This window comes from Malus domestica, chromosome 05 (assembly GCF_042453785.1).
Source record: "Malus domestica chromosome 05, GDT2T_hap1".
Lineage (NCBI taxonomy): Eukaryota > Viridiplantae > Streptophyta > Magnoliopsida > Rosales > Rosaceae > Malus > Malus domestica.
Window position 1 is genome coordinate 21,226,275 of NC_091665.1, and position 8,627 is coordinate 21,234,901.

Here is an 8,627-nt window from a genome sequence, read left to right on the forward strand (position 1 = left end):
TCTTCAAATTCGGTACATACCGAACACCTGTCAACTCTTTAACCATGCCATCATGCAGCTTCAAACGAACTGTACCAATCCCTTTTGTTGTGCAAGGATTGTCATCTCCCATGAACACAACGCCACCATCAAACTCTTTCAAGCTTGAAAACCAATCCTTGTGAGGAGTCATATGATGAGTACAACCCGTATCCAACACCCACTTAGTAGCACAATCAAATGATGAGGAAGTGGTTAAAGCAAAATCAGAAAAATCGGTTTCAACCTCAGCAACATTAGCTTCAGAACTTTCTTTGCCTTTGGTCTTCAATTTAGGACAATCTTTCTTCCAATGGCCCTTATTACGACAAAAGGCACATTCATCTCTTTCCAAAGGTTTTCTACCTTTAGAGTTTCCTCTAGGTCGAGACTGTGATTTTTTCCTACTAGAAGATGATCTTCTCTCCGATGATCTACCTCTAACAAATAAAGCTTCAGAGGTACTATCATGATTTTTATCTCTATGCCTCATTTCATAATTCATCAAGGCATTTGACACATCTTCAAATTTCACAGTTTCTTTACCATGCATAATAGTGGTAACAAAATGCTCATAAGAGTCCGGCAAGGAATTCAACAATATTAAGGCCTTATCTTCATCCTTAATATCCTCATCTAAATTTAACAAGTCGGCAATCAACTTATTAAAAGCATCAAGGTGTCTAATCATTTTTGTACCTTCTTTGTATTGGAAGCGGTAGAGCTTTTTCTTCAAGTGTAGCCGGTTCTCTGCACTCTTCGTCATATACTTGTCTTCCAATTTTTGCCACAACACACTTGCTATCGTCTCCCGCATCACAAAATACTTCTGAGTTTTTGCAAGGCACAACCGAATTGAAGAGCAAGCCCACAAATTTAATTTCTCCCATTCCGGCTTCGACATAGCTTCCGGCTTCTCTCCCAAAGCGGCAAGTAGATCTTGTTGAGCCAACACATCTTTGACCTCACATTGCCACATCCCGAAGTTGTTTGTGCCATCAAACTTTTCCACTTCGAACTTTGCATTTTGCACCGTAGTTCTTGCAAACCCGGAGGTGCTTCCAAAAGGATTTTCATCTTGCCCGTCTGACATCTTTGGCAACTAGACAGTACCCAAGAGCAACTAGTGCTCTGATACCAATTGTTGTGCTAGGATAGCACCAAACCTTCTAGAACCAATTCTTGGTAACCCACAGAAAATATATCAAATTTAAATGCAAGAACAAAATATTAAAGACACCAAGATTTTAACGAGGTTCCTCCACAGTCAGTGTAACTGGAGTACGTCCTCGGAGCAGTATGAGCTCACCCAATAATCCACTATCAACCAAATGGGAGTTTACAAAGTGTTGGCAATCTCACAACCCAAAAGACCCAATAACTCTCACACTCTAAAGAAACAAATAGAGAAAGAAATATAGTGATTAATTTCTTCTCTATACAAAGCTCAAAGCTATTACAACAATAATACTTTGATGGAGTGAGAACTATCCAATGAAAGGAACAACAACTCCTTCTCTCAAAATGGTACTGCAGCAGTACCTTCTTTCTCTCCCTCTCTTCTCTTCGGCTCACCAATTTTCTGCTCACTTAAAAAACCAAAGGGTAGCAGCTTCCTTATCATAACATAGCCATTCATTTCAAGTCACCCCGTGACTTCCCATGGACCAAGAAAACTTTAGACAAGGTGCTTTTCTTTTCCCCAAAACAAGGAAGAAACATCATCATGATGCCTCCTCATCATGATGTCTTTATAATTTTATAACCAAAAGTTTTTTCTTTTCCTTTTTTTAATAGCCGAAAGTTGTTTGTTTGGCCATAATTCAACATGTTTCTCGACTTCAGACCGTACATTTATTGAGAGCATTGTAGATCAAGTACTGGTACTTCATGTTGGCTCCATACACACATTCAGGCTTTCTCATCCAGATATTGTAGCCACTAGTGCTATTGATCATTGGATTCGTCATCTATCAAGAAATGCTATCAAAGAGTTGGTGCTTGAAATTTTGGAAGGGGACACTTACAAGATTCCTTCATGTTTGTTTTCTTATCAATATTTGGTTCATTTAGAGTTAAATAATTGTTTGCTAAAACCTCCTTTCACCTTCAAAGGCTTTGGGAGATTGAAGGTCCTTTGTCTTGATCTAGTTACAGTGGTTCAAGATGTGCTTGATAATCTGATTGTTTGCTGCCCTCTGCTTGAGAGATTGACTTTAACAAAATGTGATGGCTTTAATGTGATGACTTTAACAAAATTCTTTGAGTATGACGGCTCTTTTGAGCATGTTAGTATTATGAATACGTTAAATCTTGCTGTAGTTTGCATTAATTTGGTCGGTGATGGCCTTACCTGGACTCTTCCTCTCAGTTCTAGCTATTTGGTCAATTTTCTTGCTCATCTGCTCCATATTCGAAGGCTCACAATTCAGTCTGAATTTTTAGCGGTAATGGATTATTTACCTGCCCATGGGTGTTTCAGCATATTCATTGAGTCTGATGCTTCCATTCTGCTCCAGTACTTGGCGGATGGTGACTTGCCAGTAAAGCTGCCAGAACCATACATGTATCTGAATTTTCTTTCTATGAGCATCTCCTTTCATATTTCGAAGGAAGTTTCAGCTGCTCAGTGCCTTCTGAGAAGCACTCCTGCTCTACAAAAACTCGAAATTGCCGTGAGTATTACTCTACTGATTTGTCCAATATTCTTCTGGTACATAAAAAAAAAATTAAAAAAAAAAATTCAAACCAATGTGGCTCTACAGTAATGTAGTTTAGAGAGCTGATTTGTCAGAGTTCATGATTCTGATGCTATAGACCTTGTGCAGGCATTCGATGAGGATCAGTCTGTTGAGGAAGAAGTGAACTCTTGGTTAGATTGTTAGAGTTTTGAGACTCTTGTCCCACATTGGAGAAAACAAGATTCTCAATGACCTTTATATATGTTTTGTCCTCTACAATATTGCGTATGTGTTGGACCACTTGGAATGGGAATTGAGGCTTGGGCCACCATTTATTAATTAATTAGTTTTAATTTTCGAATTAAGTTTTTAATTAAAAACGTTTTGATTAATAGACACAACTCTTGCTTCATATACATCCTAAAAGTATTTGAAGAAGTATGAAAGAGCCTATATAACTGAAATCCTCAGTTCCATTCCAGACATCTTTTCTTCCTCCTTGCTTCTGTACGAAATTTCCAGAGAGTAAACACACAAAGCAAATTCGCTAGAATTCTATAATCCAGTCCGGGTTGTAGAATTAGGTAGTTGAATCTTGGTCGAGTAGATGTTATAGAACCATAAGCACAGGAGTGGGACGAAAATACTGTTCGAAGGACATAGCTTTTATGCTAGCCTATACCTTCTGTAATCAAGTTAGTAACATTAATTTCTGTAGTTATTGTGTAATTTTCATTTTGTATAGCAAGTATATTTTGGTTAATAAAATATTAGAATTTCTGTTATTTTTGTTTATTTCTGAATTGTTCTCCAACATAGATGACAATCAAGATTGCCTATTGACCCAACTGCGACTTGTTAAAATAACCAACATCTCTGGTATCAAAGCTGAACTAGATTTCATTGAATTCCTACTTTCAAGTTCACCTGTGCTCGAGAAAACGGCGGTTAAGCCTGCTTTTGACGATTGTTCTTCAGACCTATTGAAAAACATGATCCTGTTTAGGCATGCCTCAGCGCATTGCGAGATAATCTACTTGGACCCATGATTCATCCATGAACATCGCGTCTAACAGGGCTTGATTGCAGAAACAAGGTTTAAGAGGTTTTCACGATGCGGTCTTTTTGTTTTTCGGAACGACGTCTCGTATGGTGGTATCCCTTTTCACGAATTTTTTGTCTGTTTATTAGGAGGACTTGCTTGTAGAAACGAATGTGGGTTCACTAGTCTTTATAATGAATTTATTCCTGTCTGGTTTTTCTGAAGAATGATTCACTCTTGCAATGATCTTTACATTTTCACTTCAATTTGATTTTTATCATATGCAATTATCTTAGGTCATAACATGAGTCTGTATGCTGCTTCAGTCACAAACATCTGTATACTGCTTCAATCACAAACATTACTAGGAAAAACCATTTGCGTGACAGATGTTTGGGCAACAAAGCACCATTCGTCGTGCATATGGGTGTTGCACAACGAATATACACCTTTGTAGCAGAGCGGTGTTGTTTTGCGCGATGCAGAGATTCTTCGCGAAAGATGGTTTGCATGACAAACCAAAAAACCCCGTCACACAAAGTGAGTAAAAAAACACGGGTAAGTTATTTTTTGGCACAAAACAAATGTGTGACAAAATGTTTCCTGCGAAACACTTGCGCGACGAAGGCTTCGTCGCACAAGGCAAGAAACCGATGTTCAATTTTTTCAATCAAAGGATTCAATGCATGTGAATCAAATGAATCAATATCGTATTTAATGCATTAGTATGCGCGACAAAACCTCTGTCGCACAAGGTTCCCTGGCTTTCTATAAATTTGCAGTTCCTCTCTCTACTCCTCACAATTTGTTTCGAAAACAATTTAGTTTTTTTCTAGATTATAATCTAGTTGTTATTTGAATTTTGGTACGATGGGCGACTGTGGTGCTCATTCGTCAAAGACAATCGATGGCGAAGGTTCCGGAAAAGGTATGCGTTGTAAATTTTGCATTTTGTATAAAGTATATATATAGCTTGAGTATATAAATATATATTTTGTTGATGGACAAGAAGAAGAGAGCTGCACCACGGGTTCAACACATTTATGGTGGGAGCCGCTACCGAATCACTTCTGCTGAATTACTAGGGGTTGTGAAGTCAGATATGCGCACCAAGTTTTGGTCTGACATTGGAGTATTGGTGGATGACAAATGTGGTGTGGATTGGAAGTCTTGGAGAACCGTCCCCGAAGAGATGAAGGCATATTTGATTGCTGAGTTAGCTGTATGTGTTAAGTAATTAGTTAAATAATAATTATGTTTGTTAAATTTAATATATTACCGAGATTTTAATTTATTAATTTTTGCATAAAAACCTAATTGGGACATCGACAAAAGTAACCCAAATCTGATGAAGTGCATTGACAACATATTCAAGTCCCGTTTTTGGGATTAGAAGTTTGATATTCAACGTGCGGCCGAACTATGGCAAGAACCTGACCAACCAGCGGCAGAGTAGAATTGTGTTTTTTTTTAATTTTATCACTTATTAAATAATGACATATAAATTTGAAGTTTTTTACGTATGAACGGTATAATTAAATATGTACTTAATGTTTATTTTGAATGTAATTAATGGCATTTTAATAAATGTTTATATTAATTATGCATGTATGGTTTAATGAAATAAGTTCTTGATTTATTAAGTATGTATGTCTTTTAAAATAAATTAAAGAATGAATGGAAAGAAGAAATTAAAAATATATATATACACACACACAATGCGTGACAAAGCTTTGTCGCATAAGATAGCTTTGTGCAATGACAAACCTTTGTCGCACGATATATCTTTGCACAATGGAATGTGGTTCGTTGCGCAAGGTGGGCTGAAAAACACAACAAAGTACAACGTGGATGGCGCCAAAATATGGAATCTACATGTTTTGCGTGACGGTACTTTCGTTGCACAAAGTGTTATTCACTTTTTGGAATTTAACCAGAACACAAGGAGGCAAAAGTTGCAAAACAATTGCAACAGCTGCCTTCCTCCTGAAAAATTCCAGCCAGCTATTTCGTTGCCATTAATCTCGGAGGTATATTTTCTTAAATAACTAATTTAATTTCCATTCATTTAACTTGTTTTGTTTGTAGTTTAGAATTGTTGTGAGTTCTTTATTTGTATGCAAATATTTTTGTATGGATGTACAAAAAATGTTTTGAAGTGTTCTCTTAGGGGGGTGTATTCAATTAGGATTTTGAGAGAGTTTCAGGGAATTAATAATTCCAGGGGTATTCAATTAGGAATTTAAAAGACTTTATAAAAGTCTTGATATATTCTGTTAGGGAGTTACAATAGTTAATGACACTAATTATAGAATATTGGTCAATTGTCCGTTATATTGTAACTCCATATTTATGTGTATATTTATGATCTTTAAGATGTAACCGTAGAGTATTATCTACTCATTTGTATATATATATATATATATTGTATATTGATGGTGTAATCATTAAGGAAAATCAGTTTTTACATGGTATCACATTTCTAACAAGCCTCGTTCGATCCTCATTCTTTGTGTTCTCTCTCATGGCTTCCTCCTCCACGTTTCCTCCTCTCTCCATTCCCAACATTTCTCATCTTGTTTCTATGAAACTCACTGACACCAATTATCTAATCTGGGAAAGCCAAGTCAAACCTTTCCTTCTTGGTCAAAATCTTTGGCATTTTGTTGATGGTTCTTTCCCATGTCCACCTGCCACTCTTGCTCTCACTACCTCTTCTGACAAGTCCTCTGACCCTCCCGCTACATCACCAGATTCCCAACCTAATCCGAATTACTTTTCTTGGTTTCAAACCGATCAAAGTCTGATCAGCATTCTCCGTGCCACGTTGTCTGAAACTATTCTTCCTCAAGTAGTTGGTCTCTCTACCTCCAAGGATATTTGGGATTATTTTTAACAGAACTTTTTGCAGCAATCTCTTGCTAATGGGGCTCAACTGAAGTTTCATCTTTTCTCCATCACCAAAGGTACCAAGTCGATCTCCGACCACCTTGCTCATGCTAAGAATCTAGCGAATCAACTAACTGCCATCCATGACCCTATCTCCAATTCTGATTTGGTCACCTTTGTTCTTCGTGGTTTGGGTCCTGGATATGGCATGCTTGTTACAGCCATTCTCCATTTCCCGTCGCTGCCTAGTTTTTCTGATCTTCGTGCTCGTCTTTTATCCTTTGAGGCTAAGCAAGAGTTGGCTGTGCAGATGACTCCTAATGCTCAACCAAGTGCTTTTCTCTCTGCCCATAATTCGCGTGGTCCCCGCACCCCTCGAACCCGTGTTCCACCCACTCGCTTTCCTGCTGTTACCTCTGCACAAAGATATGGTCATGTCTACCCGCCACTCAACCCTGCTCATTCTGAAGGCCTCTTAGGCCATCCTCTTCCTCTTCAGCAATGCTAGAATTGCCGCTAGTATGGTCATCTTGCTGCTCGGTGTCTTCATCCTCGTGCTTTTGCTGGTATGCATATTGCCTCTTCAACCGACCCTAATTGGTACTCTGATTCTGGAGCTACCAATCATATGACTCATGATGCACGCTCGGCTTCTACCTCAATGCCACAGTCTTCTTCTGACCAAGTTGTTATTGGTAACGGCACTTCCCTCCCCATCACTCATTCTGGTAATGTCTCTTTCACTTCTGGTACTTATGTCTTCCGTCTTTCCGATGTTCTTCGTGTTCCTACTTTACATAAAAATCTGTTATCCGTTGCTCAATATACTAAGGATTCTCATGTTCGCATTACATTCTTTCCATGGGGCTATACAATTCATGATTTAAAAACTGGAGTTCTTCTTTTTCAAGGCGAATGTAAAGATGGTCTTTATCCTGTTCTTCCAACGCTCTTGTCTACCTCACCGGTTGCCCTTGCTTCTGTAACCGTGTCGTTTTCTGTTTGGCATCATCGTCTCGGCCATCCGTCCAATAAAGTGCTTCGCACACTTGTGTCTCAGTCCTTCTTAGATTCTAAATGTTTGGCAAGTCAATTTTGTAACCATTGTGCATTGGCCAAATCTGTTAAGCTTCATTTTTCTTCGAAAGAACATTGTTCTGTTGCTCTTTTTGAATTACTACATTCGGATGTTTGGATGTCTCCCGTTATTTCTACTTCTGGGTTCCGTTATTATGTTTTATTTACGGATGATTATACTCGCTTCTCTTGGATTTTTCCAATGCGTCTCAAATCTGAAGTCTTTGGTCATTTTTCCAATTTGTCATGTATGTCAAAAATCAATTCTCTTTGTCCATTAAACAAATCCAAAGTGATGGGGGTAAGGAATATGATAACTTCCAATTTAAGCAATTTTGTGCCACTAATGGAATTGTGCATCGTTTTTCTTGTCCACACACACCTCAACAAAATGGTTTGGCTGAATGAAAGCATCGTTATATCGCTGACATGGGTCGTACTCTTCTTCTTACTCCTCAAATGCCTTATCATTTGTGGGCTGAAGCCCTTTGTTCAGCCGTTTAATTGATCAATCGACTTTCGACTCCGGTACTTGAATGGGCTTCTCCATATCAAAAATTGTTCTCTCACAATCCCGATTACTCACTCATTCAGACATTTAGGTGTGTACGTTACCCATTTCTTGGTGATTATGTTTCTAACAAATTACAACCCTGCTCTCTTGAGTGTGTCTTTGTTGGTTATAGCGATCGTCATAAAGGCTACCGCTGTCTACATCCTCCTAAGGGTCGACTTTACACTTCTCGTCATGTGAATTTTCATGAAGTAAAATTTTATTTTGGTGCTTCTGACCGTTCCACACCTGTCGTGAGCACCGACTTTGTCCTTCTACCTATTGCCTTTTGCTTGGACCAAAATTCATTTACAATGCCCACCACTATCACACAAGACTTAAGGCCTATTTTTTTCTCGACTCCAAT

At 38.3% G+C, this 8,627-nt stretch overlaps 1 long non-coding RNA gene across 1 annotated transcript; it reads left to right on the forward strand.

Moving 5' to 3' along the window:
• The first annotated feature begins 2,496 nt into the window (after window positions 1-2,496).
• Window positions 2,497-3,965, forward strand: LOC103448206 (uncharacterized). The gene is made up of 2 exons (XR_011580998.1): window positions 2,497-2,693; window positions 2,847-3,965. It is a non-coding gene; the product is annotated as an uncharacterized lncRNA (long non-coding RNA).
• Window positions 3,966-8,627: the final 4,662 nt, after the last annotated feature.